The 18,984-nt window shown below is 39.9% G+C and overlaps 1 long non-coding RNA gene across 1 annotated transcript; it reads left to right on the forward strand.

Moving 5' to 3' along the window:
• The first annotated feature begins 1,149 nt into the window (after nt 1-1,149).
• Nucleotides 1,150-12,334, forward strand: LOC122203693. The gene is made up of 3 exons (XR_006195297.1): nt 1,150-1,266; nt 7,771-7,920; nt 11,402-12,334. It is a non-coding gene; the product is annotated as an uncharacterized LOC122203693 (long non-coding RNA).
• Nucleotides 12,335-18,984: the final 6,650 nt, after the last annotated feature.

Here is an 18,984-nt window from a genome sequence, read left to right on the forward strand (position 1 = left end):
AGGAAGGCTTGAAACCCCTTTAGTGTCAGAGATGGCGTTGGGCAACGCAGTAACTTCAGGGTCAGTTTTACCACCATTTTATAGGTTTAGGCGAATCTCTGCAGCCAGATACCAAATTCAGGAGGAGAGAGGCTGGGCTATGTTGTCCCTTTCTCAACGTGAATCCCTGGTGAATGAAGCCCGGGCAGTTGCAACTTCTACTTTCGGTCGGCATGCTTGCCTTTGCCGCTGCACCCATCACTGAGGACTTGTGTAAGCGTAACTGTGAGGGTCACCAAAACAATCCAGGTTCTTCGGACACTTCCTGAGAAGTTTCTCTGAGCCAGGTGGGACAGGCTCTTCTCGCAATGCAAACGTCATACGGATAATGCAGGTGTGGTAGGTTGTCACTGCTGGATGACAGCCTACCAGGGACGGGAATCTAAATCTCCTAGAATTAGTAGTGGTGGCCTTCTCTGGTGATGCAGAGTCTTGGGTGGAGAAGAGAAAACGTGAGGCCGTGCCACCAAGGAGACAAGACGAGTGTGTTTCTCTCCCCCAGAAGGGTGTCTGATAGCTGAAAGGTTAACACGCATTCCAGGCGTGGAATCCTGCGTGTTGTTTACTTGTAATTGTGGGAGGGCATGTGGTGAAATCTTCACTCAGTTGTTTGTAATGCCAGAAGATGGCTTGGAAATAGTGTGACCATGGCTTTCATCATGGCAACTGTTTCCAGGGGTGGCCTTGTACATGGACAAGATCTCAGGGCAAATATGCTCCCCCACTTACCCCCAACAAATAGGATGGATAGTTTTTATCTATACTGTGTGATTACAAGACACCAGGCACATGGTGCCTAATAATTAGATACACTTTCCCTTTTGACTCTCAGAAGATCCTTGTAATAAAAATCGGCAGGGCTGATATCATTTGTTTAAACCCACACCATTCAAAAACTCTGGCAATCGAGCAATTCTTTGTTTTTAAGTTTATTTATTTTTGAGAGAGAAAGAGAGAGAGCGCATGCACATGCACAAGAGGGGGAGGGGCAGAGAAAGACAGAGAGAGAGGGAGACACAGAATATGAAGCAGGCGGCAGGCTCTGAGTTGTCAGCGCAGAGCCCGATGCGGAGGGCCTGAACCCACAAACCGTGAGATCATGACCTGAGCTGAAGTTGGACACTCAATCGACTGAGCCCCCAGGCACCCTGGCAATTGAACAGTTCTTCCCATATGTTCTCTATGTTCTTCACAACTGAACATGATGGTTCCAGAAGCACTGCTGAGGTATGTTAGCAAGGGAAACATAACTTATTTTCCTTCTGGAGGGCCAAAAGTTAAGACTTAGATTTGTGCGTGGGGTGTCTTAGGTGGAATGCTTTAAAGTCAGGAGCAAATGGTAAGTGGGAGCACAGTTTAACTAAACTTTAATATAGGTAGACAAGCTATAGAATTCATTATGGCTGCTGCGGACTCTTGCACGGGTAGGTCTAGACATACAGCAATGCAACCCTTATCGTCCACCGAGAACAGATGTGTATAGTGGCTGTAGTTGCTTTCCGAAGGCCTGTTGCTATTTGAGATTTTAGCCCCAGATTCAAAATTAATATGAAGTCACTTGATAGAAAAAACGACTGCATTGTGGTCTGTGGCACTCGCAGCCAGACTCTCCTGGTTGTTGTTTCCAATAACTCAGCAGCAATGCCTGCTCTGAGACTGTGCGTCCAGGAATCGTGAGTTACTTCATCTCTCTGTCTTCTTTTCCCTGCTGGTGTCCAGTGGGGTCCTCTGTCTGGACAGTGGAGGCTGGCTGCACTGAGAACAGCTATTGGACTCACATTTGCTGGGCTGGGGTTGGTCATCAGGAGTCACTACTCAGGGTTAGTGCCGTTTGCAGGCAACACCAGGAAATCAAAACGTCATGGTGCTTCCTTACGGGGGTTTATCTTCTGTTGTTTAACTAAATCACAGAGACATTTTTTTTTTCCTGTAGATATGCTTCAGTTGAGCATGCCCATTCAAAATTATAAAGACCCAAATTAGATTGGTAATTTTATCAGGTTTCTGGCCAATGACCAACACTTTCTTTGATAGCAATACTTGTTATTGCAGCCAGGTCCCATATTTGCCTTAAAAATAACTATACCAGGGACACCTGGGTGGCTCATTTGGTTAAGCATCTGACTCTTGATTTCGGCTCAGGTCATGATCTCACGATCTCACGGTTCATGAGATCAAGCTCCATGTTGGGCTCTATCCTGACAACATGGAGCCTATTTGGGATTTTCTCTCTCTCTCTCTCTCTCTCTCTCTCTGCTCCTCCTCTGCTCACAGACATGCTCTCACTCTCTCTCTCTCTCTCTCAAAAGTACATAAATAAACATTAAAAAAAATACTGTCCCACATTACCAATTCATGTCAGCCTGGGGTTCCTTATGACTCATAGGTCTCATAGGTGTATCTATAATTTTACTCTATACCTGGAAATTTCTGAGATAGCTATTCTTTGTTTGACAAACACTTTAACAGGTCTTTTGGCTATGCCTAATCTGGATGGAAAGGTTGAGATAAAATTTACATAATAAGAGCATACCATTTTGCAGGGAATATTTTTATCTTTTCACTATTATTAAATATACACACTCATAGAAAAATACATAAAATATAAATATAATCTATAGATAGATTGAGGAATAGAACATTATCCCATTGTACCCCAGAATTATCGTTTATTTATTTTATATAACAATCTCCTTTCATCTGAGAGGATTCCTATACCAACATAGGAATACATCAGTATTTTTCACTTTGTTGAGAATAAATGTTTGGGCAGTGTTCACTTTTTTGTTTTTCGCTTTTATTCACAATATAGATACAAGCATACTAGTATATATGTCCTCATACATATGTGAATACATTTCTCTGTGATGTATATGTGGGATGGGACACTGTGGAGTCACAGGATAAGTCTGTCTACTTTTGGCAGATAGTGCCAAATTTTGCTTCCAAAGTGGACATACCAATTTATACCCTTAAGTGTAGAGTAAGGGGCTCTAGTTACTCCGTACCCTTGTCTTGGTGTTATCAGAATTCCAATTTTTTCCCTTAAGTATGCACTTAACTCTAAAATAATAATATATAAAGTTTTAATAATGAAATAGATAAAATATAGGGTATACTGCTAAATTTGAATTTCCACTAGAAAATAATAATTATGTAGAATAAACACGTCCCAAATGTTACATGGGACATACATATATTAAGTATTATTTATTGTTCATCTGAAATTCAAATTTAATAGAGCATCCTACTTAGCAAATTTTCATTTGCTAATATAGCAAGCCTCTATGTCATTTTTATATTATGGTAGAAATTTGTATTTCCTTAATTTCTATGAAGGTTGAGAGCCTTTTCAAATATTTTTTGGCTCTTTAGATTTATTATCTGTGAAATCTTTCTAGAAGAGTTATTTTCCCATTTTCCTTTCTTTTTCCAGTTTTCTACCATACGTATTCTGTAAGACTCCTACAATAATACACATCCCATATATGTGTGTGCACGTGTGTATGTGCACATGTATGTATTAGTCTTATGTTTGTTATATGTATTTTGTGTGTCCATATATCCTCTCCCAGTCTTTGGCTTATTTTTTCACCTTCTTGTTGTCTTAGTTAAACAATTTATTCACTTTAATGCTGTTGTATTTTAGTAACCTTTTCCACTACAATTAATACTTTTTATGCCTTTAATGTACCCTAAGGTCATACGTTCTCTTACATAATTTTATAAAAGCTTTATGTGCACATCATCTACCTGCAGTTGATTTTTCTGTGTGCTGTGAGCTAACAGTTCAGTCTTCTTTTTTTTTTTTTAATGGGTAAACAATTACCCCTGCACTATATATTGAAAAAATGTATTTATTTTCTCACTACATTTCTTACAATGTTGAGACTTTCAGATTTCCACTGGAACACGGAGAAAGAGGAAAGCACGGACACAGAAGAAGGGGATTTGGAATATGCCGGTAGTATAGTGGCAAGTTGCTACTGGAGAAGCCAGAGTGGTAGCCCAGTGTTCACTAATGGGCCACTTCTTGTCATTTCCATAATTTGTCACCAAAGCCATTAGAAAACTGTCAAGCTTCATGATATCCACTTCTCAGAACAAGGAAGAGAGGACTCATCCCATTTCTCAGAAAAAAGGTATCAGAAGGAGCTGGAGAAACAGCTTATGCCAGGAAGGCCAGGGGTGATGAGAGGCAGCAGGTGTTTAGAGCAAGCAATGATGGAGGAAAGCAAGGCTCTGCCCAAGTCACCTTCATGAATTCCTGGAAACTTCCCAAAAGTTTGGAACTGAATTTATTATTGTCAACCTGGAATATGGCTTGAATAACTGTATTTGAGAGTTAAGGGAAAAGGATAAAGCCAGATATTTGGGTCACAAAAATGAGAGCCAACGTGACCGGGATGGGCTGCTGGCTACTCACTGGCTTTCTCTTAAGATTACGGGGCCATGGGGCACCTGGGTGACTCAGTGGGTTAAGCATCCAGCTCCTGGTTTTGGCTCAGTTCATGATCTTGTGGTTTGGTGAGTTTGGGCCCCGAGTCTCTCTCAAAAAAATAAGCTTAAAAAAATAATAATAAATTATAAAAGATTATGGGGCCATGAATTGTAAGGAAAGAGAAGAAATATTTATGGCAGGTTTTGAAAAACTCAAATGCCTACAGAGGCCAGCAGGTAATATAAATGAGTAAACTGAATCGGGTTAAGAAAGGCAACAGCGGAATCTTGGTGATGAATGGCTGCTGGCTGTAGCCTCAGTGGGAGGGAGGTGGTGGTTAGTGCTGAGGACTGTGGCTGTCTGGAGCACAGACGTCCCCTTCTACAGGGACAGCTTATGCTTTTCTCTGATGGTGGTCCCTCACAGGAATGGAAGTCTGATGTGGCTCGTAATGCAGACTTTTCAAGAAGAACCAAGAATCTAGGCTTTTATGTGAACCATCTAAATTATTAGTTGGTAACTGGTTCAATTATTTATTTTTTAAAATATTTTTTAATGTTTATTTTTAAGAGAGAGAGAGAGAGAGAGAGTGAGCGAGTGAGGGGCAGAGAGAGAGGGAGACACAGAATCTGAAGCAGGCTCCAGGCTCTGAGCTGTCGGCCCAGAACCCAATGTGGGGCTCAAACCCACAAACCATGAGACCATGACCTGAACTGACGTCGGTCCCTTAACCAATCGAGCCACCCAGACGCCCCAACTGGTTCAATTATTTTTTTAAAAAAGGTAAGAGAAAAGAGAGGAGAGAAGCAAAGCAAAGCAAAACAAAGCAAGGAAAAGAAAACACCCTTTTGGTCAAAGAATCACTTGTATAGCTGGACTCCACGTCCAGAGCTCTGATTTGAGTACTCGGGTCCACAGCAAAGCACACTTCTTAATGACACCAGCCCAGGTAAGGTTGAGTGAGAACCGCTAGAAAGCCAGAAAGGGCAAGAAGTGACTGGGGGTTGGGAGGAGAATGGAGGGCCACTGAAACCGAACACTGTTCCTCCACAATTTTGCTTTAAACTTGTGGTTTCAATCTAGCCTGGATGGCTACAGGTTATTGTAGAAATAAACTAAATAGGCCAGGAAAGTAAATTTCTAACCACCTATAGTTCCACTTAATTAAATGCTCAAGGAGAAAACAAATACTGACCTGAAAGCAGGGTTAGTGATCACTCACTGGATATGAACACCTCCACAGAATTCCCTTTATTGGAGAATGTGTCCAGCAATAAACAGAATGCTTTTCTAGCAAGAGTTCAACATGGTATCAGGTCTGTTGTCCATTATCAATGAAATCATTTCTCCATAAAAGGTATCCAGGGATACCTTTTGGTTTAATTTGTCAACTTGTATCATATTTTTCTCTCCCGCTCTGGTGGCCCTCACATCAAGCAGGAAATTTGAATTGGATCAGCCAAGCACTTTATCAGTAGGAAGAAAACTCTGTCATTAGAGGCAAAAATTCACTCTGCACAGAAACACATATGCACACACTCGTGCTTACACACAGATTCCTCCCAGCCAGGCTGCTTATGCAGTTAAAGGTAATGTGTATCAAGCATTAATTACAAAATTGTTGTGCTCCTCTGAGTGATGAACAATTATCAGGCAAGCAGCACAAATATCATCATGCCACAAGGCTGCCCTTCCTACCATGAGCTTTAACAATTTATCTTCAGGCCTTCAGTTGTCTATTAATTATGTACGCATGTCTATACATTCGCCGCATGCCTGAATGATTAGGTATGTGCCATATCACGAAGGTTATGAAAGTGAGGACATGAAATTCAAAGACATCCGGTCCCAAGCTTTCCTTAGAGCTATTCCGTTGCCCACATGCACCTATATTTGTGAAGACAGTACTGCGGCAAGAGGCATGGGCTCCAGACGGAGTCGTCATACTGATCAAGAACAAGTAACTTTACTTTGAAGTGTTTTTATCATGGGGTATAAGGAACATAAATCAGAAGTTGATAATTCAGAATGTGAAATGAATCAGTCTGCCGGAAAGAAAACATAAAATTAGAAAGAAAAACTTTATGATTCTTTGAACCTACATTTTTTTTTCTTTTTTTTTTTTTTTTACTATCACATGCTTTGGTTAGTTTCAGTTGTCAGTTTCAGCTGTTAGAGCCAGTGACATTCTGACAGCCTGAAAAAAACTTTGGTGAGAGTATAGACAGATATTCCAAGTCCTTCTCCACTGCTGAGGAATCTGAACCTGCGGTTTCAACCCTAAACAGATGATCTTCCTCCCTTCTACCTAACTTTTAAGGCTGTTTCCTAATGAACTATTAATAACTAAGTAATATATCTGGCATAACTGGATGAAGTGACTTAAAGGAAACTATTATTTTTGTATCTAGGAAACAATATACCATAGCAGAAATGGACACATACTACTTATTAAAAAATGAGAATATTTGAATTTTTAAACACTTCTTGGCTATTTGTCATGTGACCCGAAAGCTTGTACATAGTTCCTGATGTTCAGGGGTGTGCTGCAACAGGTTTTACATGCGCGAGACATCTTTGTAGGTAGGTACAAGCTGGTGAAGCTCAAGTCTCTTTCGTAGATACACCTCATCAACAGCTTTCAAGCTTTAGCAGGGAATCATGTGGGAGGCGTGTTAAACTGTAACAGAATCTTGGTGCCCCGCCTGGACAGTTTCTGATTCCCTAGTTCTGGGTGGAGCCAGGAATTTACTTTTTTTTTTTTTAAACACAGTCCCTGTTGCTGCTAAGGCTGCTGGTCCAGAGATCACACTTGGGAGAATCACTGCTGTAAACATAAGCTCCATCTTATCAGTAGTAAAATCTCTGTTGTTTATGTCAGCACCATAGCTGGTGCTCAACAAGCAGGTAATAAGTGAAGAGCACTGCAGAAAGCCATCAAAATGCCTGTACGCTTTTATTACAAAGAAGTGTTAATAGACCACCTTAGAGTAGAAAATCATCCATATCTGGGGGGACAAAACCGCATTCCAATGGGCTCAGATGCTTCCATTTGAGCAAAATGCTGGTTCTGCTTTGTTAACAAAATTCATTGAGGCTAGATTTTTTTTATTATTTCATGTGCAGCATTTTTACAAATTTTGCCACCTTTGATTTTTGCTGTGCGTTTAACGTACATTTCAGAGAATCTACGTTTCCTATTCCATCTGGGGGAGGCACATTCAGATTCACTGCGGAAACAACTAATGCCAGCATTCTTACTGTTGTCTTTCTTCTTTTCTGCCCGTTAGAACCACTTACTCCTATTGCAAGTGTCCCAAGCCACCAACAAACCACTTATTTGAGGTAGCATGCAGAATACAAGGAACTTCACATCCCCAGAGTAAATTTCATCTGTGATTGGCAGAGGCTGCTGTTCAACAATCTGGGCCAGGCATCAGGTGAAGTCTTTTACACGTATGACTTCATTTATCACTTACAATGACCTTTTAACTAAAACTGTTATTTTGAAGTTGCTTTATGTATAATAAGAAAGGTTGCCATCCAGTCATTTATGGACACAGGGGAAAACAAATATAGAATGGGGTGCATGGGGTGAGGGGGCAAACCAAACATGTATATACATTAGAAAAAAAAAAAACTAGTAAAAATCAGTGAGTTAAGTTGCATTTAGAATCTGTATCTTCTTCCTAAAACAGTATTTTCCCCCTCGATCACTTGACCTGATATGTTCAGAGATGTGGTTTGTCCTTATCCCCTACAAATGAAAGTCATACTCTTCATATTCAAGTTGGGTAATTCCGTAAACATCCTGGTTGGGGTAGAGAAATGAGATGGGGACAAAGTCAAGGTCTGTCCTTACCCATTCCACCTTAGGCTGAAGTACAGCAGAGGTTGGGGCTCTCTGAGCCAGAAATGAAACCAGCACATCGATGCAAGACATGCTTTGTAGGCAAATTACTGCATATACTTGGTTCTGCCTTTCCTCCTCGACTTCGCCTGTCTTTGGCCATGTCGTGTTGTCGCTCAGGCTACGACCAGCCTCTGGCTTAACCATGCGGGCGAGAAGAATTTAAAAAAAGAACATCCTGGCAGCTTTATGTGAGGAAGGGTTGATGTTTTTTCTAGCAATGGGACGTGTGCTAAGCAAAATACTAAAGATGACCCCTGAGATTGCCATCCCTACTTATTCAACCAGATGCTAATCTAGGTACCATCATGAAGGGACTCTGCAGGTGGCATGAAGTTTTGTTTTAGAATAAACACTTTGTGTACGTTTGTACGTTTATATTTAGTTTTGAGTAAACCTGCTTTAAACGGGTAGGTTCGAAATGGGCAGATTCACGTGAGCCTGAAAAGTAGGGAACTGACTAGCTGGAGGGAGATGAAAAGACTGTTAGAGACATACGGCAGAAGGGAAGAGAGCCACAGGCCAAAGAATGCAGTGGTTCCACACAAAGAGTGGCAGCCAACCACCGCCCAGCGAATACACGGTAACCTCAGTCCTATAACTGCTAGGAACTGGATTGGGTCAATAGCTCGAATGAGTTTGAATGCAGAATCCCCACGGAACCTCTCAATAAGAACCCAACCAGCTGGCAACTTGATTTTGACCTTGTGAACCTGGAAGTCAAGAAACTGGCTGAGCCAACAGGAACCTCCGATCAATAGAAATATGAGATAACACATGAGTTGCCTCGTGTTTCCACATGTGTAATGACTGGTGCCTGTAGGACAGCACAGCTAAGATGACAGGAGTAAGTGTGACCGAGGACTGTGTCAGGCCCGTATTTTCCCCCAGCTCACATACATTCTGCACACCCCTCATGTTTTAGCAGTCAGGACAGGGGGAGAATCACATCTGGTACATCCCTGTATCTTTGATATCTGGTTCAGCCTTTGGCACCTGGTACTGATATGATAGATTTGTCTAATACATATTAAGATGGCATTTAATTTTTGCCACCTGATATATATTAACCCTTAATGTTACTAAACACAAATTAACGATCTAAATTTCACAGCATCCCCTTTGTGGTAGGTGTCATTACCACCCTCGTATCACATACGAGGGAACTGAGGCATGGGCAGTTAATCACGTGCTCAGTCCACGCAGCTAGTAAGGGGCAGAAGCAAGGTTTGAATCCAGGAATGCTAGCTGCACAATGCATGGTCAAACCCCTAGAGGTCTGCTGCTATTTGCTAAGTGAATACACAGACACTTACGAGCATCAGATATTTCGTAAGGGGCACTGTTGAAATTTCCCCCACCATTCTGCAGAGCTACTCATCAGTTGCCAGCAATGCAATGGGTGCAAAATAGAGCTCAAGGATCTACTACAAATGTGAAGCAAACATTGTATGCTTTCACTGGGAAGCCATGTCTTGGAAATGTTAACTTCTGAATTATTTTAACTCTCTCCAAAACGCTCCAAAGCCATCTTTTCCTATTCTCCCCTTGGTCTCTCCCAAGTATTTAGGGTTTCGGCACTACCGCTTGGCACAAGAGGGAGTTTGGAACCCTGCACTTATTTTCTAGTGCACTGATGATAGGGGTATGATGCATTCAGTGAGGGAAATGAATCAACTCACAGACACTTGGAAAATTGGTGTTGCTTGCAACTGGGTAATACATTTGAGGTATATTTTCTTGTCCCAAAGTGTTTTTCTTTCTGCCATCAGGGCAGCTTCTCTGTCATCACTTCCTAGGGGGAACTATTTTTAAGGGCAGAAAGCAAAAGCAAAAAAAAAAAAAAAAAGTTTCCTGGGAAGAATGCTATGTGTTATTCAAAGTCGTTATAGAATATCAGTAAGAATTTAAGACAGAGCAAAGAAGATAAGCCTATTTTCTTTTTATTTATTTTTACCTGAGTATTTATAGGGTATTTTTCTTTATACTTTTGATTAAAAAAAAATGTCAAGCCTGGGTCAGGAGAAGGTATTGGTTTCTACTAATTTTGTCTCAAATATGATTTCCACTCTTACTCTACTTAGTTGGTCCTTTTTCAAATTGAGGAAATTTGCAGTTATGGCTTTGAGTATTGCTTTATCCAATTCTTTTTTTTTTTTTTTTAACATTTATTCATCTTTGAGAGGCAGAGAGACAGAGTGCGAGCAGGGGAGGGGCAGAGAGAGAGGGAGACACAATCTGAAGCAGGCTCCAGGCTCTGAGCTGTCAGCACAGAGCCCGACGTGGGGCTCGAACTCACGAGCTCGAACTCATGACCTGAGCTGAAGTCGGACGCCCAACAGACTGAGCCAGCCAGGAGCCCCATACTTCATCCAATTATTCCATTTTAGGAAGAATTCTTCTAAACATGAGTTTCAACCTGTTTTCTTTATTACCCTTATTTGAAGGGATTTTTAGATTTTATTAATTAATCTATATTAGCCTTTGTGTAGTGTCTGAGATACTTGTGGTGAATTAAACTGAATTGGTGATTTCTATTTTTAATCCATCAGTAGTAGAATCCCTAATCTGTGTCTCCAGGTCTGTCTGCTTGACCTTTACAAAACAGACTTCATGGTTTCTCTTATTTCCCAACATTCCTTTTCCTCTTCTGTTCACTTGTTTCCTCAAAAGTAAAATTGATCCTTGATTCCTGTCTTTCTTTCATATCCCACATCAAACCCTCAGCAGATCATTGTTTTATTAGAAAAACATGCCCCAGAGGCACCCAGGTGGCTCAGCTGGTTACACGTCCAACTTTGGCTCAGGTCATGATCTCACGGTTTGTGAGTTCAAGCCCTGCATCAGGCTCCACGTGCTGACAGCATGGAGCCTGCTTGGGATTCTCTCCCTCTCTCCCTCTCTCTCTGCTCTCCTCCCCCCTTGAAATAAATAAAACTTACAAAAGAAAGAAAAAAAAAAAAGAAAAAACATGTCCCAGAATCCACTCACTTTTCCTGTCTTGACCAAAGGTGCTTCCTGCTACAGGACCCACACCGTGAAAGGGGAGGAAAAGGCAAGAAGAACTGCAGAAACTTCTGTATTGACATCACCGTGTTGCCCAAACTGTCCCCGGGACCTGGAGGCCGAACCTAAGGGAGGTGGGTTCCACTGTTTCCTCACAGGCCGGAAGTGAGGAGGCTGCCTGCTTGCCTGTCCTACCTCCTCCATCCCTTTTCTTTGTTCCATTCTCCCTTCTTTCCTCTCTCCTACCTTCCCATTTTCTCTCCTCACTCTTCATTTATTCCATCTTTAGGTTATCTTTCAGCTTATTTCTCGCATTTTTATAAAATAATATCTAAATCACATAATTTGACATTTTTCTGCCTATTTAGATCCAACGTTCAGGAGTCTAAATAAGTCCATCATCCTGTGCATGGTCCAAGAAGACTACATTTTGTAGTTAAACTTCTTCTTTTACATTTATTGCTTCCAAAAATATTTTCCCTAAACTTCGGTACAGTAAGTGAAGAAGGACCCCTCAGTGAGAAGTAGACTGTCAAACACAGACTCCCCAGCTGACATTTTCTTTTCCTTTTCTTGGGGTAGGATATGACACAGGTATGAAAAGTAACCATTGCCAAAGTGAACTAATGAGTATATTAATATTTATAAGGCGATCATTAAAGCATTAACTCTAATTTGAATGATAATGCTGTAGGCAGACTGGCCACTATACTCATTTCCATGCTCAGACCTGATCCCTGGGAAAAACATTGCCTGAACCAACTCCTTCTTCAACTGAACATGATGAACAAAGAACTTTGCTAATCACTGCTGGAGCATGATCTTGAACTGACTGCACTGTGGGAAGACAGTCTTGCTTTTATATATTGCCATTGTTTGCTTAGTACCCATGACATTGAGAGAGAGAGAGAAAGAGGGAGAGAGAAAGAGAAAGAGGGAGAGGGAGAGGGAGAGGGAGAGAGAGAGAGAGAGAGAGAGAGAGAGAAAGGGAGGGAGGAAGAGAGAGAGAAAAAGAGAGAGAAGGAAGGAGAGAGAATTACACGCTACACTTTCACTATAACATGCTTATTGGAGAGCCTCGTCTTAGAAAATGTTTCAAATAATGAAAAAAAGTGAGGCTTTGATGACATAAAGCAATTCATTTTAGAAATACAATACAGAAGTGTTAAAATAACTTGAAGTGTTATTTAATTATTGGTTCACTTAAGTTATGTATTACAATAATAGTGGTTGAATGTAGCATCGTTATTTTAAATTACTAGTGGTATAAACACATTTTTATGGGCCTGTAAAAAAGTAAATTCCTTGCACCGGGGGTTATTAAAACTACTACTATCCTGTACTTCTTATATATTTTTGAACTGCACTGGAAAACAATTGCAATTGTGTATATTTACTCAAAGTAATATTTCCAATTTTTGTGGTATTTGATTATGAACTCTTCCTCGGCCAGTTATTTTGATAAGGATTCTGTGCATCGGAGATCCAAGCTTACCGCCTTCGGCAGATATTACTCACCGTTAAAATCAAGATGGTGATTTCTCACTTGCTGTTGTGAAAATTAAATGCTTACAAATACATAAAGTGTCTAACAGTGTCTTGGACATAAAGTTTACCAACAAATCTTGCCCATCACCATCGTCATTATTGTTACAACCGTACGTAGTAGAATGTTCTTTATTACTATTTACTTCCTGCCTCTACTTTTCACTTTTCTTTATTCTGGCTGCAACCACATTCCAGTCAAAGCCACTTTAAAGCAGGGATCTTCTATTCCATATCTTACCTGGTACCTAGGACTGTGCTGAGCACACCGAAGGTGTTCAGTGCAATTCAGTGCATCAGAAATTCATATTAGATTTGACCGCTGTGTGTTTAAAACAAAACCCAAGTTTCATATGGGAGCCCCAGTTCCCTTCTGTTTTGCCAGTATGATCTGCGGATGAAACTGGGCACAGTCAGAAGCATGGATGAAAGCCACGTTGCTTGTGACCTTTCTAACATCTTTTATCCTACTTCCAACTGAACCTTTCTCTCTCCCGGACTATCTCATGGCCCAGTGCTCTGTTACTGACCCTTTATTTTCTCTGTTCCTCTTCCCAGGCTGTAATAAATTTCTGGAAATGTGCTGATATTCATACTTTCTAAATTACATTGAGCTTTACTCTACCTCAGCAATTGGAATAATAACAAAATGGCAGAAAAGAGTTTCTGCACATCATCCTTTCCCTTCAGGGTTTAGGGAATTATGAACTATAATAGAAATACAGATAGCCACAAGAATATTAACTTAGGCAGTGTGAATGTTGTGTAGTGCGGGCGTTACAATAATGGTGATAATAATGTCTTAATTATTGGTAATTTGCCAAGCATTTTGAGATATATAAAGCATATTATCTAGTTCATTTTCATAAGAACACCTTGTAAGATGGATATTATTATTCAGTTCAGAAAGGTTAAATCACTTGCCCAAAGTCATATGACTAATTAGGAGGTAGAGTTGGGATTCACAGCACAAGTCATTTTAATTTCAAAGTTCAATTTCCTCATACTCTGTTGTGTTGCACATCTATTTTGGGTTGTTATTTATTTTAATATTTTTACATTTATGTCTTTAATTTTAGGATTTCAATTGTACTTCCAATCACATACTTGACTGATTATAACATTTTATTATTTTATTTTATTTTATTTTATTTTATTTTATTTTATTTTATTTTATTTTATTTTAAGACTTTATATTTTTAGGGGTGCCTGGGTGGCTCAGTCAGTTACGCATCCGACTCTTGATTTTGGCTTTGGTCACGATCTCGATGTTCATGAATTCAAGCCCCACGTTGGGCTCTGCGCTGTTAGCACTGTTAGCTGTTAGGGCAGGGCCTGCTTGGGATCCTCTCTCTCTCTCTCTCTCTCTCTCTCTCTCTCTCTCTCTCCCCCTCCCCTGCTTGCGCGCACACACTCTTACTCTCTCAAAATAAATAAATTAAAAAAAAAAAAAGACTTTATATTTTTAGGACAGTTTAAGTTGAGGAGAAGGTACAGAGATTTCCCAAATACCTCCCACCCCCATACATGCACGACCTGCCCCACCGTCAACCTCCCCCACCAGAATGGTATATCTGTTATACCTGATGAACCTACGGTGACACAAGGTCCATGGTTTATACTAACTTTGCTTTATTTGGAAATTCAGAAGATTCAATTGTGATGTTCTTCCTCCTTGTCTATCTATCCATCTATCATCATTTAACTCTAATTTCTTTTATGTTGTCTTCAAAAAATGAACACCCCTCTTCGTTTCTAAAACTAACTCTTCTGTTAGCACTTTTGTCTATATCTGGCCTCACCAACTTTGTTCTCTAAAAATAAAGGCCATTCTAGTTTCACTCATGAATGTACACCTCCTCTATGCTAATGGATGACACATCTGACTCTTCTACCCTGGCCAGAAGAGTGTGAGTGCTGTCCTGGATTTTAACCTAGGTTTGATTGTTCTTTCAAAATTCAACTGTGTGTGAAAAATCCTCAGTTCACATCTTAGTCTCCAAACTCCATTTCATACGTTTTGGAAGGCACCTCCAGGCACTGTCTCCAATTCCACATACGCTAAATTTCTCCCCTTTCCTACATCAGGTAATGCCACTCTTCCCAGTAGCTTTTGTGCCATTTTGCCCTTTCTTTCTTCCTCAGATGCACTATTCGATCTGCCACCAAACCCAGATAATTTTGCTTTTAGAGTGTCTGTATCTCTTCCTCCCAATTTCCATGATTATTTACCTAACTCAGGATCTTGGCATAATTTGGAAAAAATCCTCTTACCAACCTTCCAACTGATCTCTCTCTCCCCTTCATCCCATGCCACAGATATGATTTACTTCTGCTGATCTCTAGCTCTCACTTCTTGTTCCCATTTCATCCCTTGACTTTCTCTTGATCTCCCATCTTTCTTAGTCTTTCTACATTACATTTTTCTTGGAAAATATCTGGCCCTTTTAAGCTCAAGTTTTTCTTTTCTGCGTGATGCTCATCTTTTTTCTACATCTGTTGAAACTGTCTGCCATTCTTCAATATTTATGTCAAATATTGCCTCAGTAAATTATTTACTGATCTGCCAAGTAGAATTCAAATTTCTCTCCACCATGATTCCGCAGTAATTTGCACACAGACTCCAACATTAGAGCAATGTTTTGTTACCATTTGATTTGCAAACTTAGAATGTAAGTCTAACAATAATGAAAGTCTTCTCATTTTCTATCCTAAGATGAACACAGGTTAAATAATAAACTCAATAATTGCTGGTAATGTAAAGTACTGACCCTGGGAATCAATCATCTTACACATAATATTTTACTGTAAGGAACACCTCCATAGTGACATTTACTCACGGCTTTTTCTCACTCACTTCCTACTCTGGTGCACGCACAGGAGAAATCACAGGCTTTAAGTGCATTTCGATTCTACCTGTATAATTTAAAGCTAGTGATATTGGGCCAGATTATTCACCTCCCTGGAGTGATGATTTCTTCACCCAATAGTGGGAAATTTGGTTGTTCCAAGGATTAATGAGATGACATATGGGACCTGTTTTAAAGGACCCAACATGTATGTCATGCTTTGGAGTCATACCTTTCCTCCTTTTCTGCCTCCCCCATTGTTTCAAAATCCAGTTCCACGTCACAATTAAATATTGAAGCTTTCCTAACTTCCTCCCAGTCAGAGGTTCTGATTTCCAGTCTTTATATTCTAGTGTTTTATGTCTGAAAATTTGATTCTCATCCCCAGAAGGCATATTCCATGAATTACTCTTAAATTTTCATAGTGACTTGACCAGCACTTCATACATACCAGTAATCAATAACATTTTCATGATTGATCAGCATGATCAGAAGATGAAATCATGTACTGGCTTACTCTGGGCAGAGCAGAAACGACTACAGCGCACAAAGCTTGAGTCCCCATTTTCCTTGCAACATCTACACCACCCTGACCCCCAAAGTTCATGCTTCGATACTGGAGCTCAGTTTAGAGAAACAGAGAAGGAAGAAATAGACTTAGGAAGATTACATTTATTTAAAAATTGTACCCAACTAACAACAGGTATTGAGCACTTATTTCTAGAAAATGAATTGAACACAGATTTTTCTGTTTAATTATTTTTAGCAAGATACTTGTTTCATTCTGAAACATTTATATCACTCCTACATTCAAACAGAAAATCAGGCTTGTACATATCAAGTATACTTAGTGAAAATAAGTGACTAAACACTCAATAAGAATAGTGGTAAGCAATTTTTGTTTATCCACTTACTCTGGTTGAAGAAATAAACTTCTAGTTATAAGAGGAATATGTTCTGGGGATCTATATACATCATGGTAGCTATACTTAATAATACTGTACTTTATACTTGAAATCTGCTAAGAGAGTAGACCTTAACTCTTAAGGGAGGTGTCGATTAACCTTACTGTGGCCATCATTTTGCAAAATACACGTTTATTAAATCATCACATTGCACACTTTGAACTTACTGTTATATGTCAATTATATCCCAATAAAACTGGGGAAAAATTAAAGATTAAACACAAATAAGAAAAAAAAGTAATTACATCTAAGAAAAATATTAGAGTAAGTTTGTATTAAAAAATGTGATAATGCTGAAGTCTGAAGGTAAAGCTAAAATAATGGATTGGACTATAGTGGACCACTGTGATTTCTGAGTTCACTAGAAGACAAATTCCCAAGCATTATCTTTCATGATGATAGCTATAGTTTATTAAGTGCTCAGCAGGTATTTTAATTCATTCCTCATTTCAGCCTAATAAAAACCTAATAAAAATCCTATGAGGGGGGCATGGTCATTATCTTCCTTTTTTATGGAAAAGGCATAGTCACTCTAAATAACTTGCCCAAGGTCACAGAGGTATTGAGTAATGATGCAGGACCTTGAACTCAGGCTGACCTCCAAGGCCATGTGCAGAGCAACATTCTGCTGTTCTCACTCTGACTCAAATTTGAGTTCAGCTGAGGCGCTTAGTAACATTCTGACCGTCCTCCTCACCCTACTTTTATGTAATAAGAGGTAACTTAAAAACAAAAAAACCCCAGATGTTAGTAAGTGCCAAATGTCTAAACGGGCTCCATCATCAAAGTGAAGCCAACTAGATTTTCACAGGATGAATCTTGAAACAACGCTGGAGATGACGGCTGAGCTCTCAGTTTATTCCATCATCTGGTTCATAATGCAGCAGAAATGTCGCCACAGACCGTTGGGGCTGAACAGGCCACAGATATCATAGAGTCCAGCCCCTTAATTTTATAGAAGAGGAAATTGAGGCTCACAAAGGTTAAATGACTTGCCTAAATGACTTTCAATGAACAACAGCACGAGAAATTACGATTGCAAACATGTAGTATTTCAGGTTTATGATGGGTTTTTGTGGGCCTGCTTGGGAATATAGCTATTGTTTATATCATTGCTTTTGCAGGAAAGTATGTGGTAAGAAGTTCAAAATAACCTACTACAACCTCATGCACTAAGGGAATGGAATAAGAATTGAGGAGTTGAGGCAGGACTGGAAGGCTATGCAAAAAAAAAAAACCAAAAAAACAGGGAGGTTCAGGAATCCATGTTTATAATAAATGACTAATGTGCCATAGCTAGTGTTACCTATCTATCACATCGTTTTTTTCAAAGACTGAATGAAAAAAAAATTTCTTTTAATGGCCTGAGGGGTGCCTGGGTGGCTCAGTTGGTTGAGTGGCTGAATCCTGATTTCGGCTCAGGTTATGATCTCAGTCGTGAGATCAAGCCCCACATGGGGCTCTGCACTGACAGTGTGGAGCCTGCTTAGGATTCTCTCCCCACCCCCCCCCCCCCCGTACCTCCCCTGCTCTCTCTCTCTTTTTCTCAAAATAAATAAATAAACTTAAAAAAAATGGACTGAACTTGACACAGTTCTTCAGAAAACAACAGACCATAGCAAAATAAACATTTTTTCAGAGATGGAGTTCCTATGAACATTCTAGACTTCTTGCAACAAGAGAAAGTGTAAACCCAAATTAATTTTATATTCATATTCAAATTTAATTTATAGTGATTGCTTACCATGTACAAAGCATATGTGTATTTGGATGTACATTATACTACATACTCCAGTTTTGGTCTGTGAGTTTTCACATATTACCTTATGAACTGAAAACACTATTTATAATTTCATATACATTTTCCCTTAAACAAGCTTATTTTTAGCTAAGGAACAAAGGGAATTAATTGTTCAAGCACTTGCCACTGTTAGCACTTACAGCATTAATAGGAGGAAGGAGGGAACCACAGAAGAACAAAACCACCAGAGCACATCCAGGAGTGCGCCTTGATGTGAGTGCTCACGGTCCAAAAAAAGATGTGAATGGCCCAAAAGAGACTTCGCCCTGACCTCTTCTCCTGCAAAGCCTTAAGCCGGAAATGCTCTGTTACTGCCTTTTCAGGATTGGTAATGGCTCCTTCGCCTGGCCTCCCCTGCTGCAGGTAATGGCTCACCCGTGCAATTACCTTCTTTTGTCTTCTCAGAGTTCAAGATAAATGATTTCCAC

This window comes from Panthera leo, chromosome D3 (assembly GCF_018350215.1).
Source record: "Panthera leo isolate Ple1 chromosome D3, P.leo_Ple1_pat1.1, whole genome shotgun sequence".
NCBI classification, from domain to species: domain Eukaryota; kingdom Metazoa; phylum Chordata; class Mammalia; order Carnivora; family Felidae; genus Panthera; species Panthera leo.